Genomic DNA, 18,725 nt, shown 5'->3' on the forward strand with positions numbered 1-18,725 from the left:
AGGGAGGGGGGTAGAGAGAGGAGAAGGGGGGGTAGAGAGAGGAGAGAGAGGGAGGGGGGTAGAGAGAGGAGAAGGGGGGTAGAGAGAGAGGGAGAGAGAGGGAGAGGGGTAGAGAGAGGAGAAGGGGGGTAGAGAGAGGGAGAGAGAGGGAGGGGGGTAGAGAGAGAGAGAGGGAGAGAGAGGGAGGGGGGTAGAGAGAGGGAGAGGGAGAGAGAGGGAGGGGGGTAGAGAGAGGGAGAGGGAGAGAGAGGGAGGGGGGTAGAGAGAGGGGAGGGAGAGAGAGGGAGGGGGTTAGAGAGAGGGAGAGGGAGAGAGAGGGAGGGGGGTAGAGGGAGAGGGAGAGGGAGAGACGAGAGGAGGGGGGTAGAGAGAGGGAGAGAGAGGAGGGGGTAGAGAGAGGAGAAGGGGTGGGGTAGAGAGAGGGAGAGAGAGGGAGGGGGGTAGAGAGAGAGGAGAAGAGGAGGGGAGGGGTAGAGAGAGAGAAAGAGAGAGGGAGGTAGAGAGAGAGAGAGAGAGGGAGGGGGGTAGAGAGAGGGAGAGAGAGGGAGGGGGGTAGAGAGAGGGAGGAGAGGGAGAGGGGGTAGAGAGAGGAGAGAGAGGAGGGGAGAGTTAGAGAGAGAGAAGAGAGGGAGGGGTAGAAGAGAGAGAGGAGAGAGAGGAAGGGGGTAGAGAGAGAGAGGGAGGAGAGGGAGGGGGTAGAGAGAGAGAGGAGAGAGAGGAGGGGAGGTAGAAGAAGAGAGGGAGAGAGGGGGGGTAGAGAGAGAGAGGAGAGAGATGGAGAGGTAGAGAGAGAGAGGAGAGAAGGGAGAGGGTAGAGAGAGAGAGGGAGAGGGTATAGAGGAGAGAGGGAGGGGGTAGAGCAGAGAGCAGGGGAGAGGGGTAGAGAGAGAGAGGGAGGGGGTGTAGGAGAGAGAGGGAGAGGGGTAGAGAGAGAGGGATGAGGGGATAGAGAGAGAGAGGGAGGGGGTAGAGAGACGAGAGGGAGGAGAGGAGGGAGAGGGGGTAGAGAGAGAGAGGGAGAGGGGTAGAGAGAGAGAGGGAGGGGGTAGAGAGAGAGAGGGAGAGGGTAGAGAGAGAGAGGGAGAGGGGTAGAGAGAGGAGGGAGGGGGTAGAGAGGAGAGAGGGAGAGAGAGGGAGAGGGGTAGAGAGAGAGAGGGAGGGGGTAGAGAGAGGGAGGGGGTAGAGAGAGGAGAAGATTAGACAGTAAGTATTATACATATATATATACTGTAGCTGTATAGATATATATTATATACGTAACATCGGTATTTAATGGCGCTTCTGATTGAGTGTGTGTGTGTACCACCATTGACCTACCACTGATCTACCACTGATCTACCACTGATCTACCACTGACCTACCACTGATCTACCACTGATCTACCACTGATCTACCACTGACCTACCACTGACCAATCACTGATCTACCACTGACCTAACACTGACCTACCACTGACCTGCCACTGAATCTACCACTGATCTACCACTGACCTACCCCTGACCAATCACTGACCTACCACTGATCTACCACGGATCTACCATTGACCTGCCACTGACCTGCCACTGACCTACCACTGACCTACCACTGACCTACCACTGACCTACCACTGATCTACCACTGATCTACCACTGACCTAACACTGACCTACCACTGATCTACCACTGACCTACCACTGACCTACCACTGACCTACCACTGACCTACCACTGACCAATCACTGATCTACCACTGACCTAACACTGACCTACCACTGACCTGCCACTGATCTACCACTGATCTACCACTGACCTACCCCTGACCAATCACTGACCTACCACTGATCTACCACGGATCTACCATTGATCTACCACTGACCTGCCACTGATCTACCACTGATCTACCACTGATCTACCACTGACCTACCCCTGACCTGCCACTGACCTACCACTGATCTACCACTGACCAATCACTGACCTACCACTGACCTACCACTGATCTACCACTGATCTACCATTGACCTACCACTGACCAACCCCCCTCTGGGATAAACATCATCACATCATTAAATAGGTGCTAGGAAACATCATCACATCATTATATAGGAGCTAGGAAACATCATCACATCATTATATAGGAGCTAGGAAACATCATCACATCATTATATAGGAGCTAGGAAACATCATCACATCATTATATAGGAGCTAGGAAACATCATCACATCATTATATAGGAGCTAGGAAACATCCTCCCAAATGTATAAGGAACTAGGAAACATCCTCACAAATTTATAAGGAACTAGGAACATCATCACATCATTATATAGGAGCTAGGAAACATCCTCCCAAATTTATAAGGAACTAGGAAACATCCTCCCAAATTTATAAGGAACTAGGAAACATCCTCACAAATGTATAAGGAACTAGGAAACATCCTCACATCATTATAAGGAACTAGGAAACATCCTCACATCATTATAAGGAACTAGGAAACATCCTCACATCATTATAAAGAACTAGGAAACATCCTCACATCATTATATAGGAACTAGGAAACATCCTCACATCATTATAAAGAACTAGGAAACATCCTCACATCATTATAAAGAACTAGGAAACATCCTCACATCATTATATAGGAACTAGGAAACATCCTCACAAATTTGCGACTTGGACCTAGAACATCACCTTGACAACGACCAGGGTTCTGTTCCAGAATATCAACTTGATTTACTAGTATGAGAACGATAGAGAGGTCTGAAGAGAGGGAGGGAGAGATAGAGAGGTCTGAAGAGAGGGAGGGAGAGATAGAGAGGTCTGAAGAGAGGGAGGGAGAGATAGGGAGGGATGAAGAGAGGGAGGGAGAGAGATAGAGAGAGATGAAGAGAGGGAGGGAGAGATAGGGAGGGATGAAGAAAGGGAGAGAGATGGAGAGAGAAACTACTAACTACATACTATAACTAAACTGTATATATATGTCTATACTACTAACTACATACTATTACAAATAGTCTATCTCTATACTAGATCTGCCAGAGTCTATCTCTATACTAGATCTGCCAGAGTCTATCTCTATACTAGATCTGCCAGAGTCTATCTCTATACTAGATCTGCCAGAGTCTATCTCTATACTAGATCTGCCAGAGTCTATCTCTATACTAGATCTGCCAGAGTCTATCTCTATACTAGATCTGCCAGAGTCTCTCTCTATACTAGATCTGCCAGAGTCTCTCTCTATACTAGATCTGCCAGAGTCTCTCTCTATACTAGATCTGCCAGAGTCTCTCTCTATACTAGATCTGTCAGAGTCTATCTCTATACTAGATCTACCAGAGTCTATCTCTATACTAAATCTGCCAGTCTATCTCTATACCAGTGTTTAGATACTATCTCTATACTAGGTCTGCCAGTGTCTATCTTCTATCTCTATACTATTTCTGCCAGTGACCCTGACATTCACACAACACATCTGTCATCTGGTGCCACCCCCTCAACACTAATCACTCCTCACATACATTACAATGGGGCTAAGACCACACACACACACACACACACACACACACACACACACACACACACACACACACACACACACACAAGCATCACGTCACTTTTAGTTGTTGTCTAATCTGCTGAACTGCTGAACACACAATTACATCACAAACCCAGTTCTGGGTATTGGGACACGACCTGTGTGTGAGTGCGTGTGTGTGTGGTGTGTGTGTCTGTGTTACCTGGCGTTGGCGCTCTGCTCTCTCTCTGTGTCGTCTGCGTCTCTCCCTGGCTTTCTGTATGGCTCTGAGCTCGGGAGGCTGCTCTAACTCTCGAGCCTTCTTCAGGTGAGCTGCCGCGTGGGCCATGGCTCACACACACACACACACACACACCACACACACACACTCTTTCTAGCTGACTTTTAGTCAAGCAAAACTTGTCTTTCGCTTAAACTCTCCCTCTCTAACTCTCACACACACTTTCTCAGACACACTCTCCGTTTGTCCTTTAGGTAAAAACACTAGTAGACTAGTTATGAAGTATGGAGCTGGAGGTCCTCTTGAGGTCCAGTCTTCAGTCTAGTCAACGATACGGAGCTGGAGGTTCTCTTGAGGTCCAGTCTTCAGGCTAGTCAACAACACGAATCTGGAGGTTCTCTTGAGATCCAGTCTTCAGTCTAGTCAACGATATGGAGCTGGAGGTTCTCTTGAGGTCCAGTCTTCAGTCTAGTCAACAACACGAAGCTGGAGGTTCTCTTGAGGTCCAGTCTTCAGTCTAGTCAACGATATGGAGCTGGAGATCCTCTTGAGGTCCAGACTTCAGTCTAGTCAACGACACGGAGCTGGATGTTCCTCTTGAGGTCCAGTCTTCAGTCTAGTCAACGATACGGAGCTGGAGATCCTCTTGAGGTCCAGTCTTCAGTCTAGTCAACGATACGGAGCTGGAGATCCTCTTGAGATCCAGTCTTCAGTCTAGTCAACGATACGGAGCTGGATGTTCCTCTTGAGATCCAGTCTTCAGTCTAGTCAACGACACGGAGCTGGATGTTCCTCTTGAGATCCAGTCTTCAGTCTAGTCAATGATACGGAGCTAGAGGTCCTCTTGAGGTCCAGTCTTCAGTCTAGTCAACGATACGGAGCTAGAGGTCCTCTTGAGGTCCAGTCTTCAGTCTACTCAACGATACGGAGCTAGAGGTCCTCTTGAGGTCCAGTCTTCAGTCTAGTCAACGATATGGAGCTGGAGTGTCCTCCTGAGGTCCGGTCTTCAGTCTAGTCAATGACACGGAGCTAGAGGTTCTATTGAGGTCCAGTCTTCAGTCTAGTCAATGACACAGAGCTGGTGCCATGAGTATCCAATAGATCAATTATTAATCGAGTTTCCATGTCTATTATCTATGTATTCATCTATGCATGCTAATGAGCCAGTTGTATTGCCTCAATGGTCTTGTCTGGCATGTGTTGAATGTAGTTGTTCAGCTGGTAGTCACCTGGTAGTCACCTGGTAGTCACCTGGAAGTCACCTGGAAGTCGTCTGGTAGTCACCTGGTAGTCACCTGGAAGTCGCCTGGTAGTCACCTGGAAGTCGTCTGGTAGTCACCTGGTAGTCACCTGGAAGTCACCTGGTAGTCACCTGGAAGTCATCTGGAAGTCGTCTGGTAGTCACCTGGAAGTCGTCTGGTAGTCACCTGGTAGTCACCTGGAAGTCACCTGGAAGTCACCTGGAAGTCACCTGGTAGTCACCTGGTAGTCACCTGGTAGTCACCTGGTAGTCGTCTGGACTGAAATACCAGTAAATGTGATGATGTCGTAAAAATCCCTTTTTGGTAGAAAACAGTAAGTCCTTTACTGGTTCCCCTTGTTCTTAACCAACCAGACTGAGATAATGTGTTTTAAGTCCTTCCTCCCTCTGTTCCCTCTCTTTCTCTCATCCCTTCTTCCTCCCTCGCGGACCCGATGGAGAGAGTGTTGTCAGGACAGGAGAGACAAAGACACTAAGAATACTGGAGCAGCTCTCTCTCTCCGTCTCTCTCTCTCTCTCTCTCTGTCTCTCCCTCTCTCTCTCTGTCTCTCTCTCTCTCTCTCTCTTTCTCTCCGTCTCTCACAGACACATCCACGCTCACTATGAATCATCCAGGTGTGTATAATAACAGTATGAGCAGGGATAACTGAAAAGACGGAGGGAGATACGGAAGTAGAGCCTTATTCACACACACACACACACAACGCACACACACACACACACAACGCACACACACACACACACACACACACACACACACACACACACACACACACACATACACACACACACACACACACACACACACACACACACACACACACACACACACACACACACACACACACACACACCCCAGGGGATGACGGTGCTCCAGATGTAGCAGCAGCTCTCAGCTGTGTGAGCAACAGCAGGAGATTGTTGAGCGAGTTGTGTGTGTGTGTGTGTGTGTGTGTGTGTGTGTGTGTGTGTGTATGTGTGTATATATGTGTGTGTATGTGTGTGTGTGTGTATGTGTGTGTGCGTGTGTGTGCGTTGTGTGTGTGTATGGGGTTTAGTAAGGCACTGAGCCAACAGCCAACCTACTGCTAGAGCTACAAACACTCCCTGACCCTGTCCCCAAATACACTACATAGAGAGGGAGGAGGGAGAAAGGAGGGAGAGAAGAGGGAGAGAGGAGGGAGGAGGGAGAGAGGAGGGAGAGAAGAGGGAGAGAGGAGGGAGAGAGGAGGGAGAGAAGAGGGAGAGAAGAGGGAGAGAGGAGGGAGAGAGGAGGGAGAGAGGAGGGAGAGAGGAGGGAGGAGGGAGAGAGGAGGGATGAGGGATGAGGGAGGGAGGGAGGGAGGAGGGAGGGAGGAGGAGGGAGAGAGGAGGGAGAGAAGAGGGAGGGAGGGAGGAGGGAGAGAGGAGGGAGAGAAGAGGGAGGGAGGGAGGAGGGGAGAGGGAGAGAGGAGAGGAGAGAGGAGGGAGCGAGGAGCGAGGAGGAGGGAGAGAGGAGGGAGGAGGGATGAGGGAGAGAGAGAGGGACAAGGGATGAGGGAGGAGGCAGAGAGAGAGAGGAGGAGGAGGGAGGAGGGGAGGAGAGAGGAGAGAAGAGAGAGGAGGGAGCAAGGATGGAGGGAGGAGGGAGAGAGGAGGGACGAGGGATGAGGGAGGAGGCAGAGAGAGAGGAGGGGGGAGGGAGTGAGGGAGAGAGGAGGGAGGGATGAGTGTTAGTCCTCATCCGCTACTGTCTCTATCTGATGGTCCTCATCCACTATTGTCTCTATCTGATGGTCCTCATCCACTACTGTCTTTATCTGATGGTCCTCATCCACTATTGTCTCTATATGATGGTGCTCATCCACTACTGTCTCTATCTGATGGTCCTCATCCACTACTGCCTCTATCTGATGGTCCTCATCCACTACTGTCTCTATAAGATGGTCCTCATCCACTACTGTCTCAATCTGATGGTCCTCATCCACTACTGTCTCTATATGATGGTGCTCATCCACTACTATCTCTATCTGATAGTCCTCATCCACTACCGTCTCTATCTGATAGTCCTCATCCACTATCCACTGTCTCTATCTGATAGTCCTCATCCACTACTGTCTCTATCTGATGGTCCTTATCCACTACTGTCTCTATCTGATGGTCATCATCCACTACTGTCTCTATCTGATGGTCCTCATCACCTACTGTCTCTATCTGATGGTCCTCATCCACTACTGTCTCTATCTGATGGTCCTCATCCACTACTGTCTCTATCTGATGGTCCTCATCCACTACTGTCTCTATCTGATAGTCCTCATCCACTACTGTCTCTATCTGATGGTCATCATCCACTCTTGTCTCTATCTGATGGTCCTCATCCACTACTGTCTATATCTGATGGTCATCATCCACTCTTGTCTCTATCTGAAACTCCTCATCCACTACTGTCTCTATCTGATAGTCCTCATCCACTACTGTCTCTATCTGACAGTCCTCATCCACTACTGTCTCTATCCTATGGTCCTCATCCACTACTGTCTCTATCTGATAGTCCTCATACACTACTGTCTATATCTGATGGTCCTCATCCACTACTGTCTCTATCTGATAGTCCTCATCCACTACTGTCTCTATCTGATAGTCATCATCCACTACTGTCTCTATCTGATGGTCCTCATCCACTACTGTCTTTATCTGATGGTCCTCATCCACTATTGTCTCTATATGATGGTGCTCATCCACTACTGTCTCTATCTGATAGTCCTCATCCACTACTGTCTATATCTGATGGTCCTCATCCACTACTGCCTCTATCTGATGGTCCTCATCCACTACTGTCTCTATAAGATGGTCCTCATCCACTACTGTCTCAATCTGATGGTCCTCATCCACTACTGTCTCTATATGATGGTGCTCATCCACTACTATCTCTATCTGATAGTCCTCATCCACTATCCACTGTCTCTATCTGATAGTCCTCATCCACTATCCACTGTCTCTATCTGATAGTCCTCATCCACTATCACTGTCCTATCTGATAGTCCTCATCCACTACTGTCTCTATCTGATGGTCTTCATCCACTACTGTCTCTATCTGATGGTCATCATCCACTACTGTCTCTATCTGATGGTCCTCATCCACTACTGTCTCTATCTGATGGTCCTCATCCACTACTGTCTCTATCTGATGGTCCTCATCCACTACTGTCTCTAGCTGATGGTCCTCATCCACTACTGCCTCTATCTGATGGTCCTCATCCACTACTGTCTCTATAAGATGGTCCTCATCCACTACTGTCTCAATCTGATGGTCCTCATCCACTACTGTCTCTATATGATGGTGCTCATCCACTACTATCTCTATCTGATAGTCCTCATCCACTATCCACTGTCTCTATCTGATAGTCCTCATCCACTATCCACTGTCTCTATCTGATAGTCCTCATCCACTACTGTCTCTATCTGATGGTCTTCATCCACTACTGTCTCTATCTGATAGTCCTCATCCACTACTGTCTCTATCTGATGGTCATCATCCACTACTGTCTCTATCTGATGGTCCTCATCCACTACTGTCTCTATCTGATGGTCCTCATCCACTACTGTCTCTAGCTGATGGTCCTCATCCACTACTCTCTCTATCCGATGGTCCTCATCCACTACTGTCTCTATCTGATAGTCCTCATCCACTACTGTCTCTATCTGATGGTCCTTATCCACTACAGTCTCTATCTGATGGTCATCATCCACTACTGTCTCTATCTGATGGTCATCATCCACTACTGTCTATATCTGATGGTCCTCATCCACTACTGTCTCTATCTGATGGTCCTCATCCACTACTGTCTCTATCCGATGGTCCTCATCCACTACTGTCTCTATCCGATGGTCCTCATCCACTACTGTCTCTATCTGATGATCCTCATCCACTACTGTCTCTATATGATGGTCCTCATCCACTACTGTCTCTATCTGATAGTCCTCATCCACTACTGTCTCTATCTGATAGTCCTCATCCACTACTGTCTCTATCTGATAGTCCTCATCCACTACTGTCTCTATCTAATAGTCCTCATCCACTATCCACTGTCTCTATCTGATGGTCCTCATCCACTACTGTCTCTATTTGATAGTCCTCATCCACTACTGTCTCTATCTGATGGTCCTCATCCACTACTGTCTCTATCTGATGGTCCTCATCCACTACTGTCTCTATCTGATGGTCATCATCCACTACTGTCTCTATCTGATGGTCCTCATCACCTACTGTCTCTATCTGATGGTCCTCATCCACTACTGTCTCTATCTGATGGTCCTCATCCACTGTCTCTATCTGATGGTCCTCATCCACTACTGTCTCTATCTGAAACTCCTCATCCACTACTGTCTCTATCTGATAGTCCTCATCCACTACTGTCTCTATCTGATAGTCCTCATCCACTACTGTCTCTATCTGACAGTCCTCATCCACTACTGTCTCTATCCTATGGTCCTCATCCACTACTGTCTCTATCTGATAGTCCTCATACACTACTGTCTATATCTGATGGTCCTCATCCACAACTGTCTCTATCTGATGGTCCTCATCCACTACTGTCTCTATCTAATAGTCCTCATCCACGATCCACAGTCGCTATCTGATAGTCCTCATCCACTACTGTCTCTACCTGATGGTCCTCATCCACTACTGTCTCTATATGATGGTGCTCATTCACTACTATCTCTATCTGACAGTCCTCATCCACTATCCACTGTCTCTATCTGATAGTCCTCATCCACTACTGTCTCTATCTGATGGTCCTTATCCACTACTGTCTCTATCTGATGGTCATCATCCACTACTGTCTCTATCTGATGGTCCTCATCCACTACTGTCTATATCTGATGGTCCTCATCCACTACTGTCTCTATCTGATGGTCCTCATCCACTACTGTCTCTATCCGATGGTCCTCATCCACTACTGTCTCTATCTGACAGTCCTCATCCACTACTGTCTCTATCCTATGGTCCTCATCCACTACTGTCTCTATCTGATAGTCCTCATCCACTACTGTCTATATCTGATGGTCCTCATCCACTACTGTCTGTATATGATGGTCCTCATCCACTACTGTCTCTATCTGATAGTCCTCATCCACTACTGTCTCTATCTAATAGTCCTCATCCACTATCCACTGTCTCTATCTGATAGTCCTCATCCACTACTGTCTCTATTTGATAGTCCTCATCCACTACTGTCTCTATCTGATGGTCCTCATCCACTACTGTCTCTATCTGATGGTCATCATCCACTACTGTCTCTATCTGATATTCCTCATCCACTACTGTCTCTATCTGATGGTCCTCATCCACTACTGTCTCTATCTGATGGTCCTCATCCACTACTGTCTCTATCTGATAGTCCTCATCCACTACTGTCTCTATCTGATAGTCCTCATCCACTACTGTCTCTATCTGATGGTGAGTGTTAGTCCTCATCCACTACTGTCTCTATCTGATAGTCCTCATCCACTATCCACTGTCTCTATCATATATCCTCATCCACTATCCACTGTCTCTATCTGATAGTCCTCATCCACTACTGTCTCTATCTGATGGTCTTCATCCACTACTGTCTCTATCTGATAGTCCTCATCCACTACTGTCTCTATCTGATAGTCCTCATCCACTACTGTCTCTATCTGATGGTGAGTGTTAGTCCTCATCCACTACTGTCTCTATCTGATAGTCCTCATCCACTACTGTCTCTATTTGATAGTCCTCGTCCACTACTGTCTCTATCTGATGGTGAGTGTTAGTCCTCATCCACTACTGTCTCTATCTGATGGTGAGTGTTAGTCCTCATCCACTCTTGTCTCTATCTGATGGTCCTCATCCACTACTGTCTCTATCTGATAGTCCTCATCCACTACTGTCTCTATCTGATGGTGAGTGTTAGTCCTCATCCACTACTGTCTCTATCTGATAGTCCTCATCCACTATCCACTGTCTCTATCTGATAGTCCTCATCCACTACTGTCTCTATATGATAGTCCTCATCCACTACTGTCTCTATCTAATAGTCCTCATCCACTATCCACTGTCTCTATCTGATAGTCCTCATCCACTACTGTCTCAATCTGATGGTCCTCATCCACTACTGTCTCTATATCATGGTGCTCATCCACTACTATCTCTATCTGATTGTCCTCATCCACTACCGTCTCTATCTGATAGTCCTCATCCACTATCCACTGTCTCTATCTGATAGTCCTCATCCACTACTGTCTCTATCTGATGGTCTTCATCCACTACTGTCTCTATCTGATAGTCCTCATCCACTACTGTCTCTATCTTATGGTCCTTATCCACTACTGTCTCTATCTGATGGTCTTCATCCACTACTGTCTCTATCTGATGGTCTTCATCCACTACTGTCTCTATCTGATAGTCCTCATCCACTACTGTCTCTATCTTATGGTCCTTATCCACTACTGTCTCTATCTGATGGTCATCATCCACTACTGTCTCTATCTGATGGTCCTCATCCACTACTGTCTCTATCTGATGGTCCTCATCCACTACTGTCTCTATCTGATGGTCCTCATCCACTACTGTCTCTATCCGATGGTCCTCATACACTACTGTCTCTATCTGATAGTCCTCATCCACTACTGTCTATATCTGATGGTCCTCATCCACTACTGTCTCTATCTGATAGTCCTCATCCACTACTGTCTCTATCTAATAGTCCTCATCCACTATCCACTGTCTCTATCTGATAGTCCTCATCCACTACTGTCTCTATCTAATAGTCCTCATCCACTATCCACTGTCTCTACCTGATGGTCCTCATCCACTACTGTCTCTATTTGATAGTCCTCATCCACTACTGTCTCTATCTGATGGTCATCATCCACTCTTGTCTCTATCTGATGGTCATCATCCACTACTGTCTCTATCTGATGGTCCTCATCCACTACTGTCTCTATCTGATGGTCATCACCCACTACTGTCTCTATCCTGATAGTCCTCATCCACTACTGTCTCTATCTGATGGTCCTCATCCACTACTGTCTCTATCTGATGGTCATCATCCACTACTGTCTCTATCTGATAGTCCTCATCCACTACTGTCTCTATCTGATGGTCCTCATCCACTACTGTCTCTATCTGATGGTCCTCATCCACTACTGTCTCTATCTGATAGTCCTCATCCACTACTGTCTCTATCTGATGGTGAGTGTTAGTCCTCATCCACTACTGTCTCTATCTGATGGTGAGTGTTAGTCCTCATCCACTCGTCTCTATCTGATGGTCCTCATCCACTACTGTCTCTATCTGATAGTCCTCATCCACTACTGTCTCTATCTGATAGTCCTCATCCACTACTGTCTCTATCTGATGGTGAGTGTTAGTCCTCATCCACTACTGTCTCTGATGGTCCTCATCTACTACTTTGTCTCTACCGCCCTCAGCTGGTGAGTGTTCGTCCTCATCCACTAATTTGTCTCTACCGCCCTCAGCTGGTGAGTGTTCGTCCTCATCCGTACTTTGTCTCTACCGCCCTCAGCTGGTGAGTGTTTGTCCTCATCCACTACTTTGTCTCTACCGCCCTCAGCTGGTGAGTGTTCGTCCTCATCCACTACTTTGTCTCTACCGCCCTCAGCTGGTGAGTTTGAGGAAGTGCAGCCCAACCCAGTGGCACCAGATTTCTCTCTGTCTCAGGGCCGAAGCTTAACTGAGAGTTTCTCCTTTTGTAACACAAATCTCTAATTGACATCGAAACAACGTTTCATATGAAAGTCTGGGTTACGCATAACTTACACAGGAGGCTGGTGAGGGGAGGACGGCTCATTTTAATGGCTGGAATGGAGTGAAGGAAATGGTAACAAAAACATGGAAATGTTTTGGATGTGTTTGGTAACAGGGTCAGGGGTCAGTACGATGTGTTGGTTAACAGGGACAGGGGTCAGTATGATGTGTTGGTTAACAGGGTCAGGGGTCAGTATGATGTGTTGGTTAACAGGGTCAGAGGTCAGTATGATGTGTTGGTTAACAGGGTCAGTATGATGTGTTGGTTAACAGGGTCAGGGGTCAGTATGATGTGTTGGTTAACAGGGTCAGAGGTCAGTATGAGGTGTTGGTTAACAGGGTCAGTATGATGTGTTGGTTAACAGGGTCAGGGGTCAGTATGATGTGTTGGTTAACAGGGTCAGTTTGATGTGTTGGTTAACAGGGTCAGTATGATGTGTTGGTTAACAGGGTCAGGGGTCAGTATGATGTGTTGGTTAACAGGGTCAGGGGTCAGTTTGATGTGTTGGTTAACAGGGTCAGTATCATGTGTTGGTTAACAGGGTCAGGGGTCAGTATGATGTGTTGGTTAACAGGGTCAGGGGTCAGTTTGATGTGTTGGTTAACAGGGTCAGGGGTCAGTATGATGTGTTGGTTAACAGGGTCAGGGGTCAGTATGATGTGTTGGTTAACAGGGTCAGGGGTCAGTATGATGTGTTGGTTAACAGGGTCAGGGGTCAGTATGATGTGTTGGTTAACAGGGTCAGTATGATGTGTGGTTACAGGGTCAGGGGTCAGTATGATGTGTTGGTTAACAGGGTCAGTACGATGTGTTGGTTAACAGGGTCAGGGGTCAGTATGATGTGTTGGTTAACAGGGTCAGGGGTCAGTTTGATGTGTTGGTTAACAGGGTCAGTATGATGTGTTGGTTAACAGGGTCAGGGGTCAGTATGATGTGTTGGTTAACAGGGTCAGGGGTCAGTATGATGTGTTGGTTAACAGGGTCAGTATGATGTGTTGGTTAACAGGGTCAGGGGTCAGTATGATGTGTTGGTTAACAGGGTCAGGGGTCAGTATGATGTGTTGGTTAACAGGGTCAGTATGATGTGATGGTTAACAGGGTCAGGGGTCAGTATGATGTGTTGGTTAACAGGGTCAGGGGTCAGTATGATGTGTTGGTTAACAGGGTCAGTTTGATGTGTTGGTTAACAGGGTCAGGGGTCAGTATGATGTATTGGTTAACAGGGTCAGTATGATGTGTTGGTTAACAGGGTCAGGGGTCAGTATGATGTATTGGTTAACAGGGTCAGTATGATGTGTTGGTTAACAGGGTCAGGGGTTCAGTATGATGTGTTGGTTAACAGGGTCAGGGGTCAGTATGATGTGTTGGTTAACAGGGTCAGGGGTCTGTTATGATGTGTTGGTTAACAGGGTCAGGGGTCAGTATGATGTGTTGGTTAACAGGGTCAGGGGTCAGTATGATGTGTTGGTTAACAGGGTCAGGGATCAGTATGATGTGTTGGTTAACAGGGTCAGGGATCAGTATGATGTGTTGGTTAACAGGGTCAGGGGTCAGTTTGATGTGTTGGTTAACAGGGTCAGGAGTCAGTATGATGTGTTGGTTAACAGGGTCAGGGGTCGGTTTGATGTGTTGGTTAACAGGGTCAGTATGATGTGTTGGTTAACAGGGTCAGGGGTCAGTATGATGTGTTGGTTAACAGGGTCAGTATGATGTGTTGGTTAACAGGGTCAGTATGATGTGTTGGTTAACAGGGTCAGGGGTCAGTATGATGTGTTGGTTAACAGGGTCAGGGGTCAGTATGATGTGTTGGTTAACAGGGTCAGTATGATGTGTTGGTTAACAGGGTCAGTTTGATGTGTTGGTTAACAGGGTCAGGGGTCAGTATGATGTGTTGGTTAACAGGGTCAGGGGTCAGTTTGATGTGTTGGTTAACAGGGTCAGGGGTCAGTTTGATGTGTTGGTTAACAGGGTCAGTATGATGTGTTGGTTAACAGGGTCAGTATGATGTGTTGGTTAACAGGGTCAGGGGTCAGTTTGATGTGTTGGTTAACAGGGTCAGTATGATGTGTTGGTTAACAGGGTCAGTATGATGTGTTGGTTAACAGGGTCAGGGGTCAGTTTGAGTGTTGGTTAACAGGGTCAGGGGGTCAGTATGATGTGTTGGTTACAGGGTCAGTATGATGTGTTGGTTAACAGGGTCAGGGGTCAGTATGATGTGTTGGTTAACAGGGTCAGGGGTCAGTATGATTGTTGGTTAACAGGGTCGGGGGTCAGTATGTGTGTTGGTTAACAGGGTCAGGGTCAGTATGATGTGTTGGTTAACAGGGTCAGGGGTCAGTATGATGTGTTGGTTAACAGGGTCAGTATGATGTGTTGGTTAACAGGGTCAGGGGTCAGTATGATGTGTTGGTTAACAGGGTCAGGGGTCCAGTATGATGTGTTGGTTAACAGGGTCAGTATGATGTGATGGTTAACAGGGTCAGGGGTCAGTATGATGTGTTGGTTAACAGGGTCAGGGGTCGTATGATGTGTTGGTTAACAGGGTCAGTTTGATGTGTTGGTTAACAGGGTCAGGGGTCAGTATGATGTATTTGGTTAACAGGGTCAGTATGATGTGTTGGTTAACAGGGTCAGGGGTCAGTATGATGTATTGGTTAAACAGGGTCAGTATGATGTGTTGGTTAACAGGGTCAGGGGTCAGTATGATGTGTTGGTTAACAGGGTCAGGGGTCAGTATGATGTGTTGGTTAACAGGGTCAGGGGTCTGTATGATGTGTTGGTTAACAGGGTCAGGGGTCAGTATGATGTGTTGGTTAACAGGGTCAGGGGTCAGTATGATGTGTTGGTTAACAGGGTCAGGGATCAGTATGATGTGTTGGTTAACAGGGTCAGGGATCAGTATGATGTGTTGGTTAACAGGGTCAGGGGTCAGTTTGATGTGTTGGTTAACAGGGTCAGGAGTCAGTATGATGTGTTGGTTAACAGGGTCAGGGGTCAGTTTGATGTGTTGGTTAACAGGGTCAGTATGATGTGTTGGTTAACAGGGTCAGTATGATGTGTTGGTTAACAGGGTCAGTATGATGTGTTGGTTAACAGGGTCAGGGGTCAGTTTGATGTGTTGGTTAACAGGGTCAGGGGTCAGTATGATGTGTTGGTTAACCAGGGTCAGTATGATGTGTTGGTTAACAGGGTCAGGGGTCAGTATGATGTGTTGGTTAACAGGGTCAGGGGGTCAGTATGATGTGTTGGTTAACAGGGTCGGGGGTGGTCAGTATGATGTGTTGGTTAACAGGGTCAGGGGTCAGTATGATGTGTGGTTAACAGGGTCAGTATGATGTGTGGTAACAGGGTCAGGGGTCAGTATGATGTGTGGTTAACAGGGTCAGGGGTCAGTATGATGTGTTGGTTAACAGGCGGTCAGGGTCAGTATGATGCTGTTGGTTAACAGGGCAGGGGGTCCAGTATGATGTGTTGGTTAACAGGGTCAGGGGTCAGTAATGATGTGTGGTAACAGGGTCAGTTTGATGTGTTGGTTAACAGGGTCAGGGGTCAGTATGATGTATTGGTTAACAGGGTCAGTATGATGTGTTGTTTAACAGGGTCAGGGGTCAGTATGAGTATTGGTTAACAGGGTCCAGTATGATGTGTTGGTTAACAGGGTCAGGGGTCAGTATGATGTGTGGTAACAGGGTCAGGGGTCAGTATGATGTGTTGGTTCACAGGGTCAGGGGGTCTGTTATGATGTGTGGTAACAGGGTCAGGGGTCAGTATGATGTGTTGGTTAACAGGGTCAGGGGTCAGTATGCATGTGTTGGTACACAGGGTCAGGGATCAGGTATGATGTGTTGGTTAACAGGGTCAGGGATCAGTATGATGCTGTTGGTTTAACAGGTCAGGGGTCCAGTTTGATGTGTGGTTAACAGGTCAGGAGTCAGTATGATGTGTTGGTTAACAGGGTCAGGGGTCGGTTTGATGTGTTGGTTAACAGGGTCAGTATGATGTGTTGGTTAACAGGGTCAGGGGTCAGTATGATGTGTTGGTTAACAGGGTCAGTATGAATGTGTTGGTTAACAGGGTCAGTATGATGTGTTGGTTAACAGGGTCAGGGGTCAGTATGATGTGTGGTTAACAGGGTCAGGGGTCAGTATGATGTGTGGTTAACAGGGTTCAGTATGATGTGTTGGTTAACAGGGTCAGTTTGACTGTGTTGGTTAACAGGGTCAGGGGTCAGTATGATGTGTTGGTTAACAGGGTCAGGGGTCAGTTTGATGTGTTGTGTTAACAGGGTCGGGGTCAGTTTGATGTGTTGGTTAACAGGGTCAGTATGATGTGTTGGTTAACAGGGTCAGTATGATGTGTTGGTTACAGGTCAGGGGGTCAGTTTGATGTGTTGGTTAACAGGGTCAGTATGATGTGTTGGTTAACAGGGTCAGTATGATGTGTTGGTTAACAGGGGTCAGGGTGGTCAGTTTGATGTGTTGGTTAAACAGGGTCAGGGGTCAGTATGATGTGTTGGTTAACAGGGTCAGTATGATGTGTTGGTTACAGGGTCAGGGGTCAGTATGATGTGTTGGTTAACAGGGTCGGGGTCAGTATGATGTGTTGGTTAACAGGGTCGGGGTCAGTATGATGTGTTGGTTAACAGGGTCAGGGGTCAGTATGATGTGTTGGTTAACAGGGTCAGGGGTCAGTATGATGTGTTGGTTAACAAGGGTCATATGATGTGTTGGTTAACAGGGTCAGGGGTCAGTATGATGTGTGGTTAACAGGGTCAGGGGTCAGTATGATGTGTTGGTTAACAGGGTCAGTATGATGTGATGGTTAACAGGGTCAGGGGTCAGTATGATGTGTTGGTTAACAGGGTCAGGGGTCAGTATGATGTGTTGGTTAACAGGGTCAGTTTGATGTGTTGGTAACAGGGTCAGGGGGTCAGTATGATGTATTGGTTAACAGGGTCAGTATGATGTGTTGGTTAACAGGGTCAGGGGTCAGTATGATGTATTGGTTAACAGGGTCAGTATGATGTGTGGTTAACAGGGTCAGGGGTCAGTATGATGTGTTGGTTAACAGGGTCAGGGGTCAGTATGATGTGTTGGTTAACAGGGTCAGGGGTCTGTATGATGTGTTGGTTAACAGGGTCAGGGGTCAGTATGATGTGTTGGTTAACAGGGTCAGGGGGTCAGTATGATGTGTTGGTTAACAGGGTCAGGGATCAGTATGATGTGTTGGTTAACAGGGTCAGGGATCAGTATGATGTGTTGGTTAACAGGGTCAGGGGTCAGTTTGATGTGTTGGTTAACAGGGTCAGGAGTCAGTATGATGTGTTGGTTAACAGGGTCAGGGGTCAGTTTGATGTGTTGGTTAACAGGGTCAGTATGATGTGTTGGTTAACAGGGTCAGTATGATGTGTTGGTTAACAGGGTCAGTATGATGTGTTGGTTAACAGGGTCAGGGGTCAGTTTGATGTGTTGGTTAACAGGGTCAGGGGTCAGTATGATGTGTTGGTTAACAGGGTCAGTATGATGTGTTGGTTAACAGGGTCAGGGGTCAGTTATGATGTGTTGGTTAACAGGGTCAGGGGTCAGTATGATGTGTTGGTTAACAGGGTCGGGGGTCAGTATGATGTGTTGGTTAACAGGGTCAGGGGTCAGTATGATGTGTTGGTTAACAGGGTCAGTATGATGTGTGGTTAAACAGGGTCAGGGGTCAGTATGATGTGTTGGTTAACAGGGTCAGGGGGTCAGTATGATGTGTTGGTTACAGGGTCAGGGGTCAGTATGATGTGTTGGTTAACAGGGTCAGGGGTCAGTATGATGTGTTGGTTAACAGGGTCAGGGGTCAGTATGATGTGTTGGTTAACAGGATGAATCGGATTACAGTTCACTACAGAGACACAGATGGAAAAGAGAGAGAGAGAGAGAGAGAGAGAGGAGAGAGAGAGGAGAGAGAGAGAGAGAGAGAGA

General features: G+C 47.3%; 1 protein-coding gene across 1 annotated transcript in view; it reads right to left on the minus strand.

Moving 5' to 3' along the window:
* LOC109887481 (ankyrin-2) overlaps positions 1-18,725 on the minus strand; it is a 248,117-nt gene that overhangs the window by 203,645 nt on the left and 25,747 nt on the right.

The sequence above is a fragment of the Oncorhynchus kisutch genome, unplaced genomic scaffold, assembly GCF_002021735.2.
Source record: "Oncorhynchus kisutch isolate 150728-3 unplaced genomic scaffold, Okis_V2 Okis07a-Okis12b_hom, whole genome shotgun sequence".
Classification (NCBI taxonomy): Eukaryota; Metazoa; Chordata; class Actinopteri; order Salmoniformes; family Salmonidae; genus Oncorhynchus; species Oncorhynchus kisutch.